This window comes from Schistocerca nitens, unplaced genomic scaffold (genome assembly GCF_023898315.1).
Source record: "Schistocerca nitens isolate TAMUIC-IGC-003100 unplaced genomic scaffold, iqSchNite1.1 HiC_scaffold_344, whole genome shotgun sequence".
NCBI lineage: Eukaryota > Metazoa > Arthropoda > Insecta > Orthoptera > Acrididae > Schistocerca > Schistocerca nitens.
Window position 1 is genome coordinate 44,283 of NW_026045878.1, and position 18,641 is coordinate 62,923.

The following is an 18,641-nucleotide window of genomic DNA, read 5'->3' on the forward strand; positions in this document are numbered from 1 at the left end:
GCTTTTTCTCGTTTTTTGTGCCATTGCGATGTTTTCTCGTGGGGTAGAACGCAGCTCCTGTGACCGCCGTGCCACGTAGGTAGCGTGGCCGAGCGGTCTAAGGCGCTGGTTTCAGGCACCAGTCTCTTCGGAGGCGTGGGTTCGAATCCCACCGCTGCCAATGTTTTCTGTCTCGAAAGCAGGAGCACTGATTACCCGCGAAGGGAACAGCGCAGCAAGCCGTGAGCGTCTCCTTCTTAAATTGTCGTAGCAGCACAGTGCGTGGTGCAACGACAGGATTCACAGGCGCAGTCTGGTGTCACGATTGCTGGCGTTCGTCTCCACGAAATGCGTCCCGAGCATGCCGTTTCTACAAAGTGGAAACGCTAAATTTTGGCCGTTGTCGTCAAGTAGCGTGTGTACTGTTTGCTGCGTTCGCTGGAGGAGCGCTTGCGTCGTTATCCGGTGTGGTCTAGTGGCTAGGATGCCTGGCTCTCACCCAGGAGGCCCGGGTTCGATTCCCGGTACCGGAAATGCGCATTTTGTTGCTCCTCTTATGCGACTTGGCCCGACTTAGCTCGACTGACGCTCCGCTGACGCTTGCAGAAAATTACGTTAAGTACGATTCGCGGTCACAAGTGACGGCGAGAGCGATGCGACGTCTGTCCACCTCTTATTGAGGCACATACCTGTGGTCAACAGAGTTGGAGGACTGCAAGACATTGCCACGGGGGTTGAATGCAGCTAACCACACTGCTTAGTGTCCTTACAGCGCAGACACGTTCGTTTGCCAGTATACATATAATGGAGACCGCGTCTGGCACAGCTGTGGGGAGACACAGTGGTGTGTGGGCCGAGCTTTGCTGTTCATCGCCACTTGCAGTCGCGAGAACTGCCGTCGGCGGTGCCTCCGTGGCCGTGATCGTCTAGTGGTTAGGACATTGCGTTGTGGCCGCAATAACCCAGGTTTCGAATCCTGGTCACGGCAATTTTTAAAGTTTTGCCTTGCTGTCGCTGCAGTGACGATTGTGACTCAGTGTTTGAAATTACGGTGCCCTCTTGATTTTTCACTCATGTTCCGCAGGCTGCGGGTGGCACTACCAATTCATTATCAACACGTAATGCCGCCGCACCAGAGAGCGGGCAGCTGCCTGTGTAGTTAATCTCTATTCGAAAATGGCAGTTGTTTGAGGTGCAATGGATGAGCAGCCAGTCGCAGCAGAACAGGAAGCTGTGTCGTGCACTGTTTCTACAAAAGCGAAGAACACGGGCACAGGTAGCGTGGCCGAGCGGTCTAAGGCGCTGGTTTAAGGCACCAGTCTCTTCGGAGGCGTGGTTTCGAATCCCACCGCTGCCAGCTTTTTCTCGTTTTTTGTGCCATTGCGATGTTTTCTCGTGGGGTAGAACGCAGCTCCTGTGACCGCCGTGCCACGTAGGTAGCGTGGCCGAGCGGTCTAAGGCGCTGGTTTCAGGCACCAGTCTCTTCGGAGTCGTGGGCCCGAACACATCGCGCGCTCGCTCCGGCGTGTCGGGCGGTGTTTACGGGTGCTTCGTGGCGGCGGCGGCGGTTGCTTCGCGGCGCGGTTTTTCATCTGTGCTGTACTTTTTCGTGAAGTGAGTACTATGGATCACGGTGATTCCGAGGATCGTCAGAATAACATTCAGTGCGCCTTTGATCGATCGGTAATTCGGCCGTCCGCTTTCGAAATTCATAAATGGCTTCGTGAGGATTTGAACTTAACGGACAGTGACGTTCTTGGTTTACAATTGGATTCCTTTTTGAACTCTTTGTTTTTGAAGCTGCCAACTCCCGAAATGTGTGACACTCTTGTAACGGTCAATGACGGTGTGCGCCAATTTAAGCACCTTGATGGTAGAATTAGTAATGTTGTGTTGTCTAATGCTGGTTTTGGTGTACGGACAGTGCGTGTTTTCAATCTCCCGTTTGAAATGAGGAACGAAACGATTTCTAGTGCTTTGACGCCTTATGGCACTGTTTTGTCGGTGTCAAAGGACAAATGGTCAGCTGCTTATCTTTTTCAAGTGGATAACGGTATCCGTAGTGTAAAGATGATAGTGAAGAAACATATTCCTTCTTTTGTTTATATTAAAGGACAACGCGCTTTCATAACGTACAGCGGTCAGCCCCAGACGTGTTCTTTTTGTAATAGTACTGGTCATTTCCGGCAGGACTGTCCTGCGCGTAGGCGGCCGGTACAGCTACCGCGTGGCAGTAGTCAAGACGAGATGACGTGGGCAGCAGTCGCCATTGGTCCCACCCCCCGCGATGCGCGACGCGCTGAGGCAACCGCCGTACCGGTGGACGCTACTGACATGGACACCTCACCCTCTTTGCCACTACATCGCGTGGTGTCGGAAGTGACTGTTAGTTCTCTTTCGGCAAATGTGACTGCGTCGCAGGACGTTTCTGTTAGCGCGCAACACACAGTGTCAGCACTCGTTCCTGAACGCGTGCCATTTGCAGAATCTAACCTCGTCGATGCAGCTGCGTTACATACGGCTTCATTGTCTGCTTTGGCTGTTGAGACGCCATCAGTCTTAGAATCCGCTACCTCTGTAAGCTCTGTAGCAATATCGGACTCGGTCGCGGACGTTGTGCCGCTGTCCAGATCCGACCCCGCCCCTGTGTTCCCCACGCGTGCTGCGTCCGCGAGTGTGGCTACTTCCGACCATGTTACTGGCCACCGCCTCGAGAGTTTTTCGTTTCCAGAGGCCCCCAAATCGCGACGCGAGCGGAATACTGCCGGCACTAGCAACCCTCAACGTTTACGCTGTGCCAGTACTTCTGGTCGATTGGAATCAGGTTTCTTTTCCGGACGGTTTCGCAGCCCGTCTCCGGTCCGTCGGGCCGTCGTGCCATCTCAGTCCCAACCGACACAGCAGGGTTCGCAGCGGACCCCGCAGCGTGTTGACGTTGCGTCCCGGCCGGCGTCGGCGTCGGGACGTGGCCAGCAACGACACATTTCTCGCAGTCAGCCGGCAAAGAAAACCACCCCTGCCGACAGTAAGCGTGACGTGGCTGTTCGCCGGCTTAAAGATATTTTGAGCACGCAGGGTTCCGAAACGGACGTTGACTTGGCCATGGACGCTGTGCCGTCTGCTCCAATGCCTGTTAAACGGAAATCTGGCGACCCGCACCCTCGGCGCACTCATACGTCTGTGCGTGACCCTGGGTCGACACCTTCCTTAGCTTCCTCCCCCACGGAGGTGTCCAGATCTACAGCAGACACGCCTATGGAGTTTGCAAGCGTGCCCCAGCCCCCTCCTCCCTGTGACCGGCTGGATTGGTCGGCGGATGTGGAGGAACCGGATGACGGGACTTCATCCCGTGACTAACCTGTTTATTCTGCGGCACACATTTTAACTTGTGATGCAGGTTTTCCTGTTATCTGTTTGTTTCTTTTGTGTTTTTTTTATCTCCGTATGGCGTCTGATCCACGTCAGTGGAATGTTGTTACTGTCAATGTAAACAAAATGCGTAGTCAGTACAAGGTGTCCGCCCTGCACGCTTTTTTACGTGCCAATAATTGTCATATAGCATTTCTACAAGAGGTTACGCGTGACGCCTTGTCGTTTTTTGCTACTTTTACAGATTTTATTGTTATTGATAACGTAGTGTCATTGGAAGGAACAGGCACGGTGATTTTAGTCCGTTCTGGTCATGACGTACAAGGTATTGACTGTTTGCCGGATGGCCGTGCTATTGCGTGTACTGTTAATGGTTTTGTTTTTGTTAATGTTTATGCCCCTTCTGGTAGCACGCCTGAAAGGAACAGATTTTACTCTCAGGACTTCTGTTATTTTCTTCACCGCAATCGGGACAACTTAGTTGTTGGGGGAGATTTTAATGCTGTTATAGAAGACAGGGACCAGGAGCCTAGACCCAATAGGTGTCCGGGACTTTCTGCTCTCGTTGATGGACTCCGGCTCCGAGATACGTGGCGTGTGATCCACCCTCACACAACGGAGTTTACCTATTTTTATCCCACGGGCCATAGTCGTCTTGACAGGATTTATGTGTCGTCCCCGCTTGTGACTAATGTTTTAGAGGCAGAAGTTCATCCAGTTCTTTTTTCTGATCACTGTGGTTATGTATGTCGACTCATTTTATCTCTTCCCCGTATTCCTCGTCGGAAGACGTTGTGGAAGTTTAACTGCAGCCTTTTAAGTGATGTACATTTTAATCGACAGTTTACCGTCATGTGGCGAAGCGTTCTGCAGGCCAAGCCTGCGGCACGCAGCACTCTTGAGTGGTGGGTGAAGGTTGCTAAGCCGGCTATAAGGGCATTTTTAATTAATTTTAGCCGCGAAGCTGCCCATTGGCGTCGTGAGACAGCGCGTTTTTATCAGAGTTGTCTGCGTGATCTCGCCCAGCGAGTTACAGCCCAGCCCGAACTTCTTCCTACTCTCAAGCAGTTTAAGGCCAAACTGTTCCACGAGCTGAGGCGGCAATGTGACGGCCCGGTTATTCGAAGTCAGCCGGTGGGTGTCGTGGACGGGGAGGCCTTATCTGTGTACCATCTAAATAGGGAGAGACGGAGGCGCGCGAAGTTACGCATTGATGCTTGGATCACACGTGACGGTACAAAAATCTCTGACGCGGGCAAAATTGAACGGGAAATTTCTGAGCACTTTGCGTCTCTTTTCAACGATGTCGCTGTGATTCCTGGCGCGATGCGGTGGCTATTGCAACAGACGCCAAATGTTTTGGGCCGCACCGATAGGGCTCATCTTAACGCAACCTTTACTCTTGATGAACTAAGAGAGGCTGTTCACGGTAGTCCGCGAGGGAAATCTCCCGGTGTAGATGGGATACCGGTAGAATTTTATCTCAAGTTTTTTAATGTTCTGAGTGATACTCTACTTGCAGTTGCCAATGACATTCAAAACGGCATTGATATACCGGCAGAATTTGAAGAGGGCTGTATTGCCCTCGTTCCGAAAACCACAGCTGTGCCGAGCATTGACAATGTCCGCCCTATAACTCTGTTAAACTCGGATTACAAAATTGTGGCACGGTGTGTCGCAATTAGGATGAAGCAAGTTCTGCCGAAAGTCCTCAGTGAAAATCAGACGTGCGCGGTAAGAGATCGGAATATCTTCGATGCTATTTTGGCATATAGAGACTGTATAGGATATGTCAAAAGCGCCAGGGTGCGGACTGCTGGGATTTTATTGGTAGATTTTAAAAATGCATTTGATCGAATCAGTCATTTTTATTTACAGAAAGTCATGACCCGAATGGGTTTCGGGCTGAAGTTTACAAGGCTGATTCAAAATTTTTTGCGCAATGCCACGTCACGCGTCAGCATTAATGGCCACCTCAGTGATACGATACAAATCAGGCGTTCTGTGCGTCAGGGCTGCCCTCTATCGATGGGGCTGTATGCCTTAGCTTTAGACCCTCTCCTTCGTTCCATTTGCCACGCGTGTCGGGGCATCAGAGTGGGTGACGAGCACCTAATCTGTAAAGCCTATGCTGATGATTTGGGGGTGTTTATTGAACAGCCGGGTGACATCGATAGGCTGTACAGTGCTCTGAAACAGTTTGAGACGGCGACTGGGGCGGTCGTAAGTACTACTAAGACGGCTCTACTCCCCCTTACGCCGCGCATGCGTGCTGTCCACCGTCACTGGTACTGTATTAAACAGCAATACAAAGTTCTGGGCATTGTCCTGACGGACGACATCCAACGGATGGCGGCGCTAAACTGGCGCACAACGCTTCATCAGATTCGTGCGCTGGCGAAAATCCACGCTGTCAGGAATCTGGCGCTTGGTGAAAAAGTTTTCCTCATAAATACCTGTGTACTTGCCAAAGCGTGGTACTTGGCCCAGATTCTGCCACTGCCGAAGAAACTTGAACGTGCCATCAAACACGCAGTCTACTGGCTGTTGTGGAAAGGTAATATTTTTAAGGTGTCCATGGACACGTGCACTTTGGGCGTGATGGAGGGGGGGCTGGGTCTGGTTGATCTCCACGCAAAGTGTGCGGCGTTGTTCTTTCGAAGGACTACTGTGGTGGTTGAAAAGGGGCCTCGTAGTGTGACGGCGGTTCTGTTTGCCAAATATCGACCACATTCGGTGGCTGCTCCAGTTTTTGTTTCTGATATTCCTTATTCGGTAAATTATGTGCGCCACTTCTACCTTTATGGTAGTTACGTTGTTAGCAGCGATGTCAGTGGACGCACGGTCAGTGATATCATACGAGCTCTTCGCGGGACTCCATTGAAGAATAAATGGGAACGACGGCTGCCGCAGTACGACTGGACTACCGTGTGGAAAAACATTGCGTCTAAGGTTGTCCCGGCGGCAGTACGTGCGACGTGGTACAAATTGGTGAACCGTACAATTTCGACGAACTCAAAATTACAGTCCATTCATCTTCTCCAATCCAGTGCTTGTGAAATGTGCGCTGAAGAGGACACTCTTGAACATCGCTTTGTGTGTCGCAAATTTAGCGTTGTTTGGGACACTGCACGCGATATGATACGCTTGATTAACAGACTGGCTACGCATCATGTGACCGCGATCGACGCCATAGTGCCGCAGTGTAAGGCTTACCCTGTCGCCAAACGCAATGCCACGATTTGGATTATTGGACACACCATTCATTCTATGTTTTCTCTCGGATTGACTGATAAACTGGACTTCCTTACTTACCTTTGGACTGAACATAATACCGAACGCGTTCGTGCACCTTATCACGAGATTTTTTCCAATTTTTTGAATGCTGCTCTATCTCATGTATTCAACACGAGTTTGAATTATTCTTGACTATGATTCATTCTTTATATATAGTTTCCCTGTCCCGTCCATGACGTGAACAGATCTAGACCGGAACGTACCGTAACGAAATATATTGAATTGTATGTCTCCGTCATGTTGTGTATGTTTTGCTCGACGAAATTTACTGTCGTGCGCACCTTGATGTTTTTGTAGTTCTCCGTTATCCTTTCGTTTAATCATCGAGTGGTCGATGTTCTATTGTTTATTTATTTATTTATTTTTTCTTATAGCGGTGGACGCTTTTGCTTTCCATTCTTTTATTTAGTGGCATGGACCTCTCTTGCAGCATTGTACTTTGTGTTCTCTTATGCAGTTTCCTGTTGGTCTGTGCCTTGTCTAACCAATTGTTCCTTTTTATGTGCTCTCTTTGTGTCTTTTCATCCGTTTTTTTTTTTCTTCTTTTACTGCTGTGTGGCAATGACCGAGGTGGTCAATCGGCGTTTTCAGTTTCAAGTTGGTTGATGTGGTGCTTTCCAGATATGGCTTTCAATGACCCACGGGCAGAATTACTTTCCTTTGAAGTTCAGGTCCTTGTTCTTTTTACTCGTCTCTCTAGGGACGTTCCTTCTTTTCCCTTTTTTTTTGTATGTGTGCTGTTTTGCTGCATCCCAATTCATTCCGTTGCATTACTTTGGAAGACATCATTTATTTTCATTTCGCATGTATGTTTCCACGTATTGGACCATTCGGGGATACTACTTGCTCTTCCGCAGGAATATCTGGATCAACGGGGGAACACCTACGTTCATTGTCATCGGGGGAGCTACATCAACCAATTGTACAGCCACCGAAGCTCGCCAACGACGGCACTTATGGAGAGCGCAAGGCCGGGCTATAAGGGGAGTTGGGAGGCCCGTTAAAAAAAAAAAAAAAAAAAAAAAAAAAAAAAAAAAAAAAAAAAAAAAAAAAAAAAAAAGCTGCCAATGTTTTCTGTCTCGAAAGCAGGAGCACTGATTACCCGCGAAGGGAACAGCGCAGCAAGCCGTGAGCGTCTCTTTCTTAAATTGTCGTAGCAGCACAGTGCGTGGTGCAACGACAGGATTCACAGGCGCAGTCTGGTGTCACGATTGCTGGCGTTCGTCTCCACGAAATGCGTCCCGAGCATGCCGTTCTACAAAGTGGAAACGCTAAATTTTGGCCGTTGTCGTCAAGTAGCGTGTGTACTGTTTGCTGCGTTCGCTGGAGGAGCGCTTGCGTCGTTATCCGGTGTGGTCTAGTGGCTAGGATGCCTGGCTCTCACCCAGGAGGCCCGGGTTCGATTCCCGGTACCGGAAATGCGCATTTTGTTGCTCCTCTTATGCGACTTGGCCCGACTTAGCTCGACTGACGCTCCGCTGACGCTTGCAGAAAATTACGTTAAGTACGATTCGCGGTCACAAGTGACGGCGAGAGCGATGCGACGTCTGTCCACCTCTTATTGAGGCACATACCTGTGGTCAACAGAGTTGGAGGACTGCAAGACATTGCCACGGGGGTTGAATGCAGCTAACCACACTGCTTAGTGTCCTTACAGCGCAGACACGTTCGTTTGCCAGTATACATATAATGGAGACCGCGTCTGGCACAGCTGTGGGGAGACACAGTGGTGTGTGGGCCGAGCTTTGCTGTTCATCGCCACTTGCAGTCGCGAGAACTGCCGTCGGCGGTGCCTCCGTGGCCGTGATCGTCTAGTGGTTAGGACATTGCGTTGTGGCCGCAATAACCCAGGTTTCGAATCCTGGTCACGGCAATTTTTAAAGTTTTGCCTTGCTGTCGCTGCAGTGACGATTGTGACTCAGTGTTTGAAATTACGGTGCCCTCTTGATTTTTCACTCATGTTCCGCAGGCTGCGGGTGGCACTACCAATTCATTATCAACACGTAATGCCGCCGCACCAGAGAGCGGGCAGCTGCCTGTGTAGTTAATCTCTATTCGAAAATGGCAGTTGTTTGAGGTGCAATGGATGAGCAGCCAGTCGCAGCAGAACAGGAAGCTGTGTCGTGCACTGTTTCTACAAAAGCGAAGAACACCGGCACAGGTAGCGTGGCCGAGCGGTCTAAGGCGCTGGTTTAAGGCACCAGTCTCTTCGGAGGCGTGGGTTCGAATCCCACCGCTGCCAGCTTTTTCTCGTTTTTTGTGCCATTGCGATGTTTTCTCGTGGGGTAGAACGCAGCTCCTGTGACCGCCGTGCCACGTAGGTAGCGTGGCCGAGCGGTCTAAGGCGCTGGTTTCAGGCACCAGTCTCTTCGGAGGCGTGGGTTCGAATCCCACCGCTGCCAATGTTTTCTGTCTCGAAAGCAGGAGCACTGATTACCCGCGAAGGGAACAGCGCAGCAAGCCGTGAGCGTCTCCTTCTTAAATTGTCGTAGCAGCACAGTGCGTGGTGCAACGACAGGATTCACAGGCGCAGTCTGGTGTCACGATTGCTGGCGTTCGTCTCCACGAAATGCGTCCCGAGCATGCCGTTTCTACAAAGTGGAAACGCTAAATTTTGGCCGTTGTCGTCAAGTAGCGTGTGTACTGTTTGCTGCGTTCGCTGGAGGAGCGCTTGCGTCGTTATCCGGTGTGGTCTAGTGGCTAGGATGCCTGGCTCTCACCCAGGAGGCCCGGGTTCGATTCCCGGTACCGGAAATGCGCATTTTGTTGCTCCTCTTATGCGACTTGGCCCGACTTAGCTCGACTGACGCTCCGCTGACGCTTGCAGAAAATTACGTTAAGTACGATTCGCGGTCACAAGTGACGGCGAGAGCGATGCGACGTCTGTCCACCTCTTATTGAGGCACATACCTGTGGTCAACAGAGTTGGAGGACTGCAAGACATTGCCACGGGGGTTGAATGCAGCTAACCACACTGCTTAGTGTCCTTACAGCGCAGACACGTTCGTTTGCCAGTATACATATAATGGAGACCGCGTCTGGCACAGCTGTGGGGAGACACAGTGGTGTGTGGGCCGAGCTTTGCTGTTCATCGCCACTTGCAGTCGCGAGAACTGCCGTCGGCGGTGCCTCCGTGGCCGTGATCGTCTAGTGGTTAGGACATTGCGTTGTGGCCGCAATAACCCAGGTTTCGAATCCTGGTCACGGCAATTTTTAAAGTTTTGCCTTGCTGTCGCTGCAGTGACGATTGTGACTCAGTGTTTGAAATTACGGTGCCCTCTTGATTTTTCACTCATGTTCCGCAGGCTGCGGGTGGCACTACCAATTCATTATCAACACGTAATGCCGCCGCACCAGAGAGCGGGCAGCTGCCTGTGTAGTTAATCTCTATTCGAAAATGGCAGTTGTTTGAGGTGCAATGGATGAGCAGCCAGTCGCAGCAGAACAGGAAGCTGTGTCGTGCACTGTTTCTACAAAAGCGAAGAACACCGGCACAGGTAGCGTGGCCGAGCGGTCTAAGGCGCTGGTTTAAGGCACCAGTCTCTTCGGAGGCGTGGGTTCGAATCCCACCGCTGCCAGCTTTTTCTCGTTTTTTGTGCCATTGCGATGTTTTCTCGTGGGGTAGAACGCAGCTCCTGTGACCGCCGTGCCACGTAGGTAGCGTGGCCGAGCGGTCTAAGGCGCTGGTTTCAGGCACCAGTCTCTTCGGAGGCGTGGGTTCGAATCCCACCGCTGCCAATGTTTTCTGTCTCGAAAGCAGGAGCACTGATTACCCGCGAAGGGAACAGCGCAGCAAGCCGTGAGCGTCTCCTTCTTAAATTGTCGTAGCAGCACAGTGCGTGGTGCAACGACAGGATTCACAGGCGCAGTCTGGTGTCACGATTGCTGGCGTTCGTCTCCACGAAATGCGTCCCGAGCATGCCGTTTCTACAAAGTGGAAACGCTAAATTTTGGCCGTTGTCGTCAAGTAGCGTGTGTACTGTTTGCTGCGTTCGCTGGAGGAGCGCTTGCGTCGTTATCCGGTGTGGTCTAGTGGCTAGGATGCCTGGCTCTCACCCAGGAGGCCCGGGTTCGATTCCCGGTACCGGAAATGCGCATTTTGTTGCTCCTCTTATGCGACTTGGCCCGACTTAGCTCGACTGACGCTCCGCTGACGCTTGCAGAAAATTACGTTAAGTACGATTCGCGGTCACAAGTGACGGCGAGAGCGATGCGACGTCTGTCCACCTCTTATTGAGGCACATACCTGTGGTCAACAGAGTTGGAGGACTGCAAGACATTGCCACGGGGGTTGAATGCAGCTAACCACACTGCTTAGTGTCCTTACAGCGCAGACACGTTCGTTTGCCAGTATACATATAATGGAGACCGCGTCTGGCACAGCTGTGGGGAGACACAGTGGTGTGTGGGCCGAGCTTTGCTGTTCATCGCCACTTGCAGTCGCGAGAACTGCCGTCGGCGGTGCCTCCGTGGCCGTGATCGTCTAGTGGTTAGGACATTGCGTTGTGGCCGCAATAACCCAGGTTTCGAATCCTGGTCACGGCAATTTTTAAAGTTTTGCCTTGCTGTCGCTGCAGTGACGATTGTGACTCAGTGTTTGAAATTACGGTGCCCTCTTGATTTTTCACTCATGTTCCGCAGGCTGCGGGTGGCACTACCAATTCATTATCAACACGTAATGCCGCCGCACCAGAGAGCGGGCAGCTGCCTGTGTAGTTAATCTCTATTCGAAAATGGCAGTTGTTTGAGGTGCAATGGATGAGCAGCCAGTCGCAGCAGAACAGGAAGCTGTGTCGTGCACTGTTTCTACAAAAGCGAAGAACACGGGCACAGGTAGCGTGGCCGAGCGGTCTAAGGCGCTGGTTTAAGGCACCAGTCTCTTCGGAGGCGTGGTTTCGAATCCCACCGCTGCCAGCTTTTTCTCGTTTTTTGTGCCATTGCGATGTTTTCTCGTGGGGTAGAACGCAGCTCCTGTGACCGCCGTGCCACGTAGGTAGCGTGGCCGAGCGGTCTAAGGCGCTGGTTTCAGGCACCAGTCTCTTCGGAGGCGTGGGTTCGAATCCCACCGCTGCCAATGTTTTCTGTCTCGAAAGCAGGAGCACTGATTACCCGCGAAGGGAACAGCGCAGCAAGCCGTGAGCGTCTCTTTCTTAAATTGTCGTAGCAGCACAGTGCGTGGTGCAACGACAGGATTCACAGGCGCAGTCTGGTGTCACGATTGCTGGCGTTCGTCTCCACGAAATGCGTCCCGAGCATGCCGTTCTACAAAGTGGAAACGCTAAATTTTGGCCGTTGTCGTCAAGTAGCGTGTGTACTGTTTGCTGCGTTCGCTGGAGGAGCGCTTGCGTCGTTATCCGGTGTGGTCTAGTGGCTAGGATGCCTGGCTCTCACCCAGGAGGCCCGGGTTCGATTCCCGGTACCGGAAATGCGCATTTTGTTGCTCCTCTTATGCGACTTGGCCCGACTTAGCTCGACTGACGCTCCGCTGACGCTTGCAGAAAATTACGTTAAGTACGATTCGCGGTCACAAGTGACGGCGAGAGCGATGCGACGTCTGTCCACCTCTTATTGAGGCACATACCTGTGGTCAACAGAGTTGGAGGACTGCAAGACATTGCCACGGGGGTTGAATGCAGCTAACCACACTGCTTAGTGTCCTTACAGCGCAGACACGTTCGTTTGCCAGTATACATATAATGGAGACCGCGTCTGGCACAGCTGTGGGGAGACACAGTGGTGTGTGGGCCGAGCTTTGCTGTTCATCGCCACTTGCAGTCGCGAGAACTGCCGTCGGCGGTGCCTCCGTGGCCGTGATCGTCTAGTGGTTAGGACATTGCGTTGTGGCCGCAATAACCCAGGTTTCGAATCCTGGTCACGGCAATTTTTAAAGTTTTGCCTTGCTGTCGCTGCAGTGACGATTGTGACTCAGTGTTTGAAATTACGGTGCCCTCTTGATTTTTCACTCATGTTCCGCAGGCTGCGGGTGGCACTACCAATTCATTATCAACACGTAATGCCGCCGCACCAGAGAGCGGGCAGCTGCCTGTGTAGTTAATCTCTATTCGAAAATGGCAGTTGTTTGAGGTGCAATGGATGAGCAGCCAGTCGCAGCAGAACAGGAAGCTGTGTCGTGCACTGTTTCTACAAAAGCGAAGAACACCGGCACAGGTAGCGTGGCCGAGCGGTCTAAGGCGCTGGTTTAAGGCACCAGTCTCTTCGGAGGCGTGGGTTCGAATCCCACCGCTGCCAGCTTTTTCTCGTTTTTTGTGCCATTGCGATGTTTTCTCGTGGGGTAGAACGCAGCTCCTGTGACCGCCGTGCCACGTAGGTAGCGTGGCCGAGCGGTCTAAGGCGCTGGTTTCAGGCACCAGTCTCTTCGGAGGCGTGGGTTCGAATCCCACCGCTGCCAATGTTTTCTGTCTCGAAAGCAGGAGCACTGATTACCCGCGAAGGGAACAGCGCAGCAAGCCGTGAGCGTCTCCTTCTTAAATTGTCGTAGCAGCACAGTGCGTGGTGCAACGACAGGATTCACAGGCGCAGTCTGGTGTCACGATTGCTGGCGTTCGTCTCCACGAAATGCGTCCCGAGCATGCCGTTTCTACAAAGTGGAAACGCTAAATTTTGGCCGTTGTCGTCAAGTAGCGTGTGTACTGTTTGCTGCGTTCGCTGGAGGAGCGCTTGCGTCGTTATCCGGTGTGGTCTAGTGGCTAGGATGCCTGGCTCTCACCCAGGAGGCCCGGGTTCGATTCCCGGTACCGGAAATGCGCATTTTGTTGCTCCTCTTATGCGACTTGGCCCGACTTAGCTCGACTGACGCTCCGCTGACGCTTGCAGAAAATTACGTTAAGTACGATTCGCGGTCACAAGTGACGGCGAGAGCGATGCGACGTCTGTCCACCTCTTATTGAGGCACATACCTGTGGTCAACAGAGTTGGAGGACTGCAAGACATTGCCACGGGGGTTGAATGCAGCTAACCACACTGCTTAGTGTCCTTACAGCGCAGACACGTTCGTTTGCCAGTATACATATAATGGAGACCGCGTCTGGCACAGCTGTGGGGAGACACAGTGGTGTGTGGGCCGAGCTTTGCTGTTCATCGCCACTTGCAGTCGCGAGAACTGCCGTCGGCGGTGCCTCCGTGGCCGTGATCGTCTAGTGGTTAGGACATTGCGTTGTGGCCGCAATAACCCAGGTTTCGAATCCTGGTCACGGCAATTTTTAAAGTTTTGCCTTGCTGTCGCTGCAGTGACGATTGTGACTCAGTGTTTGAAATTACGGTGCCCTCTTGATTTTTCACTCATGTTCCGCAGGCTGCGGGTGGCACTACCAATTCATTATCAACACGTAATGCCGCCGCACCAGAGAGCGGGCAGCTGCCTGTGTAGTTAATCTCTATTCGAAAATGGCAGTTGTTTGAGGTGCAATGGATGAGCAGCCAGTCGCAGCAGAACAGGAAGCTGTGTCGTGCACTGTTTCTACAAAAGCGAAGAACACCGGCACAGGTAGCGTGGCCGAGCGGTCTAAGGCGCTGGTTTAAGGCACCAGTCTCTTCGGAGGCGTGGGTTCGAATCCCACCGCTGCCAGCTTTTTCTCGTTTTTTGTGCCATTGCGATGTTTTCTCGTGGGGTAGAACGCAGCTCCTGTGACCGCCGTGCCACGTAGGTAGCGTGGCCGAGCGGTCTAAGGCGCTGGTTTCAGGCACCAGTCTCTTCGGAGGCGTGGGTTCGAATCCCACCGCTGCCAATGTTTTCTGTCTCGAAAGCAGGAGCACTGATTACCCGCGAAGGGAACAGCGCAGCAAGCCGTGAGCGTCTCCTTCTTAAATTGTCGTAGCAGCACAGTGCGTGGTGCAACGACAGGATTCACAGGCGCAGTCTGGTGTCACGATTGCTGGCGTTCGTCTCCACGAAATGCGTCCCGAGCATGCCGTTTCTACAAAGTGGAAACGCTAAATTTTGGCCGTTGTCGTCAAGTAGCGTGTGTACTGTTTGCTGCGTTCGCTGGAGGAGCGCTTGCGTCGTTATCCGGTGTGGTCTAGTGGCTAGGATGCCTGGCTCTCACCCAGGAGGCCCGGGTTCGATTCCCGGTACCGGAAATGCGCATTTTGTTGCTCCTCTTATGCGACTTGGCCCGACTTAGCTCGACTGACGCTCCGCTGACGCTTGCAGAAAATTACGTTAAGTACGATTCGCGGTCACAAGTGACGGCGAGAGCGATGCGACGTCTGTCCACCTCTTATTGAGGCACATACCTGTGGTCAACAGAGTTGGAGGACTGCAAGACATTGCCACGGGGGTTGAATGCAGCTAACCACACTGCTTAGTGTCCTTACAGCGCAGACACGTTCGTTTGCCAGTATACATATAATGGAGACCGCGTCTGGCACAGCTGTGGGGAGACACAGTGGTGTGTGGGCCGAGCTTTGCTGTTCATCGCCACTTGCAGTCGCGAGAACTGCCGTCGGCGGTGCCTCCGTGGCCGTGATCGTCTAGTGGTTAGGACATTGCGTTGTGGCCGCAATAACCCAGGTTTCGAATCCTGGTCACGGCAATTTTTAAAGTTTTGCCTTGCTGTCGCTGCAGTGACGATTGTGACTCAGTGTTTGAAATTACGGTGCCCTCTTGATTTTTCACTCATGTTCCGCAGGCTGCGGGTGGCACTACCAATTCATTATCAACACGTAATGCCGCCGCACCAGAGAGCGGGCAGCTGCCTGTGTAGTTAATCTCTATTCGAAAATGGCAGTTGTTTGAGGTGCAATGGATGAGCAGCCAGTCGCAGCAGAACAGGAAGCTGTGTCGTGCACTGTTTCTACAAAAGCGAAGAACACCGGCACAGGTAGCGTGGCCGAGCGGTCTAAGGCGCTGGTTTAAGGCACCAGTCTCTTCGGAGGCGTGGGTTCGAATCCCACCGCTGCCAGCTTTTTCTCGTTTTTTGTGCCATTGCGATGTTTTCTCGTGGGGTAGAACGCAGCTCCTGTGACCGCCGTGCCACGTAGGTAGCGTGGCCGAGCGGTCTAAGGCGCTGGTTTCAGGCACCAGTCTCTTCGGAGGCGTGGGTTCGAATCCCACCGCTGCCAATGTTTTCTGTCTCGAAAGCAGGAGCACTGATTACCCGCGAAGGGAACAGCGCAGCAAGCCGTGAGCGTCTCCTTCTTAAATTGTCGTAGCAGCACAGTGCGTGGTGCAACGACAGGATTCACAGGCGCAGTCTGGTGTCACGATTGCTGGCGTTCGTCTCCACGAAATGCGTCCCGAGCATGCCGTTTCTACAAAGTGGAAACGCTAAATTTTGGCCGTTGTCGTCAAGTAGCGTGTGTACTGTTTGCTGCGTTCGCTGGAGGAGCGCTTGCGTCGTTATCCGGTGTGGTCAAGTGGCTAGGATGCCTGGCTCTCACCCAGGAGGCCCGGGTTCGATTCCCGGTACCGGAAATGCGCATTTTGTTGCTCCTCTTATGCGACTTGGCCCGACTTAGCTCGACTGACGCTCCGCTGACGCTTGCAGAAAATTACGTTAAGTACGATTCGCGGTCACAAGTGACGGCGAGAGCGATGCGACGTCTGTCCACCTCTTATTGAGGCACATACCTGTGGTCAACAGAGTTGGAGGACTGCAAGACATTGCCACGGGGGTTGAATGCAGCTAACCACACTGCTTAGTGTCCTTACAGCGCAGACACGTTCGTTTGCCAGTATACATATAATGGAGACCGCGTCTGGCACAGCTGTGGGGAGACACAGTGGTGTGTGGGCCGAGCTTTGCTGTTCATCGCCACTTGCAGTCGCGAGAACTGCCGTCGGCGGTGCCTCCGTGGCCGTGATCGTCTAGTGGTTAGGACATTGCGTTGTGGCCGCAATAACCCAGGTTTCGAATCCTGGTCACGGCAATTTTTAAAGTTTTGCCTTGCTGTCGCTGCAGTGACGATTGTGACTCAGTGTTTGAAATTACGGTGCCCTCTTGATTTTTCACTCATGTTCCGCAGGCTGCGGGTGGCACTACCAATTCATTATCAACACGTAATGCCGCCGCACCAGAGAGCGGGCAGCTGCCTGTGTAGTTAATCTCTATTCGAAAATGGCAGTTGTTTGAGGTGCAATGGATGAGCAGCCAGTCGCAGCAGAACAGGAAGCTGTGTCGTGCACTGTTTCTACAAAAGCGAAGAACACGGGCACAGGTAGCGTGGCCGAGCGGTCTAAGGCGCTGGTTTAAGGCACCAGTCTCTTCGGAGGCGTGGTTTCGAATCCCACCGCTGCCAGCTTTTTCTCGTTTTTTGTGCCATTGCGATGTTTTCTCGTGGGGTAGAACGCAGCTCCTGTGACCGCCGTGCCACGTAGGTAGCGTGGCCGAGCGGTCTAAGGCGCTGGTTTCAGGCACCAGTCTCTTCGGAGGCGTGGGTTCGAATCCCACCGCTGCCAATGTTTTCTGTCTCGAAAGCAGGAGCACTGATTACCCGCGAAGGGAACAGCGCAGCAAGCCGTGAGCGTCTCTTTCTTAAATTGTCGTAGCAGCACAGTGCGTGGTGCAACGACAGGATTCACAGGCGCAGTCTGGTGTCACGATTGCTGGCGTTCGTCTCCACGAAATGCGTCCCGAGCATGCCGTTCTACAAAGTGGAAACGCTAAATTTTGGCCGTTGTCGTCAAGTAGCGTGTGTACTGTTTGCTGCGTTCGCTGGAGGAGCGCTTGCGTCGTTATCCGGTGTGGTCTAGTGGCTAGGATGCCTGGCTCTCACCCAGGAGGCCCGGGTTCGATTCCCGGTACCGGAAATGCGCATTTTGTTGCTCCTCTTATGCGACTTGGCCCGACTTAGCTCGACTGACGCTCCGCTGACGCTTGCAGAAAATTACGTTAAGTACGATTCGCGGTCACAAGTGACGGCGAGAGCGATGCGACGTCTGTCCACCTCTTATTGAGGCACATACCTGTGGTCAACAGAGTTGGAGGACTGCAAGACATTGCCACGGGGGTTGAATGCAGCTAACCACACTGCTTAGTGTCCTTACAGCGCAGACACGTTCGTTTGCCAGTATACATATAATGGAGACCGCGTCTGGCACAGCTGTGGGGAGACACAGTGGTGTGTGGGCCGAGCTTTGCTGTTCATCGCCACTTGCAGTCGCGAGAACTGCCGTCGGCGGTGCCTCCGTGGCCGTGATCGTCTAGTGGTTAGGACATTGCGTTGTGGCCGCAATAACCCAGGTTTCGAATCCTGGTCACGGCAATTTTTAAAGTTTTGCCTTGCTGTCGCTGCAGTGACGATTGTGACTCAGTGTTTGAAATTACGGTGCCCTCTTGATTTTTCACTCATGTTCCGCAGGCTGCGGGTGGCACTACCAATTCATTATCAACACGTAATGCCGCCGCACCAGAGAGCGGGCAGCTGCCTGTGTAGTTAATCTCTATTCGAAAATGGCAGTTGTTTGAGGTGCAATGGATGAGCAGCCAGTCGCAGCAGAACAGGAAGCTGTGTCGTGCACTGTTTCTACAAAAGCGAAGAACACCGGCACAGGTAGCGTGGCCGAGCGGTCTAAGGCGCTGGTTTAAGGCACCAGTCTCTTCGGAGGCGTGGGTTCGAATCCCACCGCTGCCAGCTTTTTCTCGTTTTTTGTGCCATTGCGATGTTTTCTCGTGGGGTAGAACGCAGCTCCTGTGACCGCCGTGCCACGTAGGTAGCGTGGCCGAGCGGTCTAAGGCGCTGGTTTCAGGCACCAGTCTCTTCGGAGGCGTGGGTTCGAATCCCACCGCTGCCAATGTTTTCTGTCTCGAAAGCAGGAGCACTGATTACCCGCGAAGGGAACAGCGCAGCAAGCCGTGAGCGTCTCCTTCTTAAATTGTCGTAGCAGCACAGTGCGTGGTGCAACGACAGGATTCACAGGCGCAGTCTGGTGTCACGATTGCTGGCGTTCGTCTCCACGAAATGCGTCCCGAGCATGCCGTTTCTACAAAGTGGAAACGCTAAATTTTGGCCGTTGTCGTCAAGTAGCGTGTGTACTG

General features: G+C 52.7%; 36 non-coding genes across 36 annotated transcripts; all 36 read left to right on the forward strand.

Annotated features, from left to right (window-relative positions):
• The first annotated feature begins 78 nt into the window (after positions 1-78).
• On the forward strand, positions 79-160 carry Trnal-cag (transfer RNA leucine (anticodon CAG)). Its single transcript has one exon. It is a non-coding gene; the product is annotated as a tRNA-Leu (tRNA).
• A 280-nt stretch (positions 161-440) lies between these two features.
• Positions 441-512, forward strand: Trnae-cuc (transfer RNA glutamic acid (anticodon CUC)). The gene has a single exon. It is a non-coding gene; the product is annotated as a tRNA-Glu (tRNA).
• A 382-nt stretch (positions 513-894) lies between these two features.
• On the forward strand, positions 895-967 carry Trnah-gug (transfer RNA histidin (anticodon GUG)). The gene has a single exon. It is a non-coding gene; the product is annotated as a tRNA-His (tRNA).
• A 287-nt stretch (positions 968-1,254) lies between these two features.
• On the forward strand, positions 1,255-1,336 carry Trnal-aag (transfer RNA leucine (anticodon AAG)). The gene has a single exon. It is a non-coding gene; the product is annotated as a tRNA-Leu (tRNA).
• A 6,655-nt stretch (positions 1,337-7,991) lies between these two features.
• Positions 7,992-8,063, forward strand: Trnae-cuc (transfer RNA glutamic acid (anticodon CUC)). The gene has a single exon. It is a non-coding gene; the product is annotated as a tRNA-Glu (tRNA).
• Positions 8,064-8,445: 382 nt separating this feature from the next.
• Positions 8,446-8,518, forward strand: Trnah-gug (transfer RNA histidin (anticodon GUG)). Its single transcript has one exon. It is a non-coding gene; the product is annotated as a tRNA-His (tRNA).
• Positions 8,519-8,805: 287 nt separating this feature from the next.
• Trnal-aag (transfer RNA leucine (anticodon AAG)) lies at positions 8,806-8,887 on the forward strand. Its single transcript has one exon. It is a non-coding gene; the product is annotated as a tRNA-Leu (tRNA).
• A 78-nt stretch (positions 8,888-8,965) lies between these two features.
• Positions 8,966-9,047, forward strand: Trnal-cag (transfer RNA leucine (anticodon CAG)). The gene has a single exon. It is a non-coding gene; the product is annotated as a tRNA-Leu (tRNA).
• A 280-nt stretch (positions 9,048-9,327) lies between these two features.
• Positions 9,328-9,399, forward strand: Trnae-cuc (transfer RNA glutamic acid (anticodon CUC)). The gene has a single exon. It is a non-coding gene; the product is annotated as a tRNA-Glu (tRNA).
• Positions 9,400-9,781: 382 nt separating this feature from the next.
• Trnah-gug (transfer RNA histidin (anticodon GUG)) lies at positions 9,782-9,854 on the forward strand. Its single transcript has one exon. It is a non-coding gene; the product is annotated as a tRNA-His (tRNA).
• A 287-nt stretch (positions 9,855-10,141) lies between these two features.
• Positions 10,142-10,223, forward strand: Trnal-aag (transfer RNA leucine (anticodon AAG)). The gene has a single exon. It is a non-coding gene; the product is annotated as a tRNA-Leu (tRNA).
• A 78-nt stretch (positions 10,224-10,301) lies between these two features.
• On the forward strand, positions 10,302-10,383 carry Trnal-cag (transfer RNA leucine (anticodon CAG)). Its single transcript has one exon. It is a non-coding gene; the product is annotated as a tRNA-Leu (tRNA).
• A 280-nt stretch (positions 10,384-10,663) lies between these two features.
• Positions 10,664-10,735, forward strand: Trnae-cuc (transfer RNA glutamic acid (anticodon CUC)). The gene has a single exon. It is a non-coding gene; the product is annotated as a tRNA-Glu (tRNA).
• A 382-nt stretch (positions 10,736-11,117) lies between these two features.
• Trnah-gug (transfer RNA histidin (anticodon GUG)) lies at positions 11,118-11,190 on the forward strand. The gene has a single exon. It is a non-coding gene; the product is annotated as a tRNA-His (tRNA).
• A 287-nt stretch (positions 11,191-11,477) lies between these two features.
• On the forward strand, positions 11,478-11,559 carry Trnal-aag (transfer RNA leucine (anticodon AAG)). The gene has a single exon. It is a non-coding gene; the product is annotated as a tRNA-Leu (tRNA).
• Positions 11,560-11,637: 78 nt separating this feature from the next.
• Trnal-cag (transfer RNA leucine (anticodon CAG)) lies at positions 11,638-11,719 on the forward strand. Its single transcript has one exon. It is a non-coding gene; the product is annotated as a tRNA-Leu (tRNA).
• Positions 11,720-11,998: 279 nt separating this feature from the next.
• Trnae-cuc (transfer RNA glutamic acid (anticodon CUC)) lies at positions 11,999-12,070 on the forward strand. The gene has a single exon. It is a non-coding gene; the product is annotated as a tRNA-Glu (tRNA).
• Positions 12,071-12,452: 382 nt separating this feature from the next.
• Trnah-gug (transfer RNA histidin (anticodon GUG)) lies at positions 12,453-12,525 on the forward strand. Its single transcript has one exon. It is a non-coding gene; the product is annotated as a tRNA-His (tRNA).
• Positions 12,526-12,812: 287 nt separating this feature from the next.
• On the forward strand, positions 12,813-12,894 carry Trnal-aag (transfer RNA leucine (anticodon AAG)). The gene has a single exon. It is a non-coding gene; the product is annotated as a tRNA-Leu (tRNA).
• A 78-nt stretch (positions 12,895-12,972) lies between these two features.
• Positions 12,973-13,054, forward strand: Trnal-cag (transfer RNA leucine (anticodon CAG)). Its single transcript has one exon. It is a non-coding gene; the product is annotated as a tRNA-Leu (tRNA).
• A 280-nt stretch (positions 13,055-13,334) lies between these two features.
• On the forward strand, positions 13,335-13,406 carry Trnae-cuc (transfer RNA glutamic acid (anticodon CUC)). Its single transcript has one exon. It is a non-coding gene; the product is annotated as a tRNA-Glu (tRNA).
• Positions 13,407-13,788: 382 nt separating this feature from the next.
• Positions 13,789-13,861, forward strand: Trnah-gug (transfer RNA histidin (anticodon GUG)). The gene has a single exon. It is a non-coding gene; the product is annotated as a tRNA-His (tRNA).
• A 287-nt stretch (positions 13,862-14,148) lies between these two features.
• Trnal-aag (transfer RNA leucine (anticodon AAG)) lies at positions 14,149-14,230 on the forward strand. Its single transcript has one exon. It is a non-coding gene; the product is annotated as a tRNA-Leu (tRNA).
• A 78-nt stretch (positions 14,231-14,308) lies between these two features.
• On the forward strand, positions 14,309-14,390 carry Trnal-cag (transfer RNA leucine (anticodon CAG)). Its single transcript has one exon. It is a non-coding gene; the product is annotated as a tRNA-Leu (tRNA).
• A 280-nt stretch (positions 14,391-14,670) lies between these two features.
• Positions 14,671-14,742, forward strand: Trnae-cuc (transfer RNA glutamic acid (anticodon CUC)). The gene has a single exon. It is a non-coding gene; the product is annotated as a tRNA-Glu (tRNA).
• A 382-nt stretch (positions 14,743-15,124) lies between these two features.
• Trnah-gug (transfer RNA histidin (anticodon GUG)) lies at positions 15,125-15,197 on the forward strand. Its single transcript has one exon. It is a non-coding gene; the product is annotated as a tRNA-His (tRNA).
• A 287-nt stretch (positions 15,198-15,484) lies between these two features.
• Positions 15,485-15,566, forward strand: Trnal-aag (transfer RNA leucine (anticodon AAG)). Its single transcript has one exon. It is a non-coding gene; the product is annotated as a tRNA-Leu (tRNA).
• A 78-nt stretch (positions 15,567-15,644) lies between these two features.
• Trnal-cag (transfer RNA leucine (anticodon CAG)) lies at positions 15,645-15,726 on the forward strand. The gene has a single exon. It is a non-coding gene; the product is annotated as a tRNA-Leu (tRNA).
• A 280-nt stretch (positions 15,727-16,006) lies between these two features.
• Trnae-cuc (transfer RNA glutamic acid (anticodon CUC)) lies at positions 16,007-16,078 on the forward strand. Its single transcript has one exon. It is a non-coding gene; the product is annotated as a tRNA-Glu (tRNA).
• A 382-nt stretch (positions 16,079-16,460) lies between these two features.
• Trnah-gug (transfer RNA histidin (anticodon GUG)) lies at positions 16,461-16,533 on the forward strand. The gene has a single exon. It is a non-coding gene; the product is annotated as a tRNA-His (tRNA).
• Positions 16,534-16,820: 287 nt separating this feature from the next.
• Trnal-aag (transfer RNA leucine (anticodon AAG)) lies at positions 16,821-16,902 on the forward strand. The gene has a single exon. It is a non-coding gene; the product is annotated as a tRNA-Leu (tRNA).
• A 78-nt stretch (positions 16,903-16,980) lies between these two features.
• Trnal-cag (transfer RNA leucine (anticodon CAG)) lies at positions 16,981-17,062 on the forward strand. The gene has a single exon. It is a non-coding gene; the product is annotated as a tRNA-Leu (tRNA).
• Positions 17,063-17,341: 279 nt separating this feature from the next.
• Trnae-cuc (transfer RNA glutamic acid (anticodon CUC)) lies at positions 17,342-17,413 on the forward strand. Its single transcript has one exon. It is a non-coding gene; the product is annotated as a tRNA-Glu (tRNA).
• Positions 17,414-17,795: 382 nt separating this feature from the next.
• Positions 17,796-17,868, forward strand: Trnah-gug (transfer RNA histidin (anticodon GUG)). Its single transcript has one exon. It is a non-coding gene; the product is annotated as a tRNA-His (tRNA).
• A 287-nt stretch (positions 17,869-18,155) lies between these two features.
• Trnal-aag (transfer RNA leucine (anticodon AAG)) lies at positions 18,156-18,237 on the forward strand. Its single transcript has one exon. It is a non-coding gene; the product is annotated as a tRNA-Leu (tRNA).
• A 78-nt stretch (positions 18,238-18,315) lies between these two features.
• Positions 18,316-18,397, forward strand: Trnal-cag (transfer RNA leucine (anticodon CAG)). Its single transcript has one exon. It is a non-coding gene; the product is annotated as a tRNA-Leu (tRNA).
• Positions 18,398-18,641: the final 244 nt, after the last annotated feature.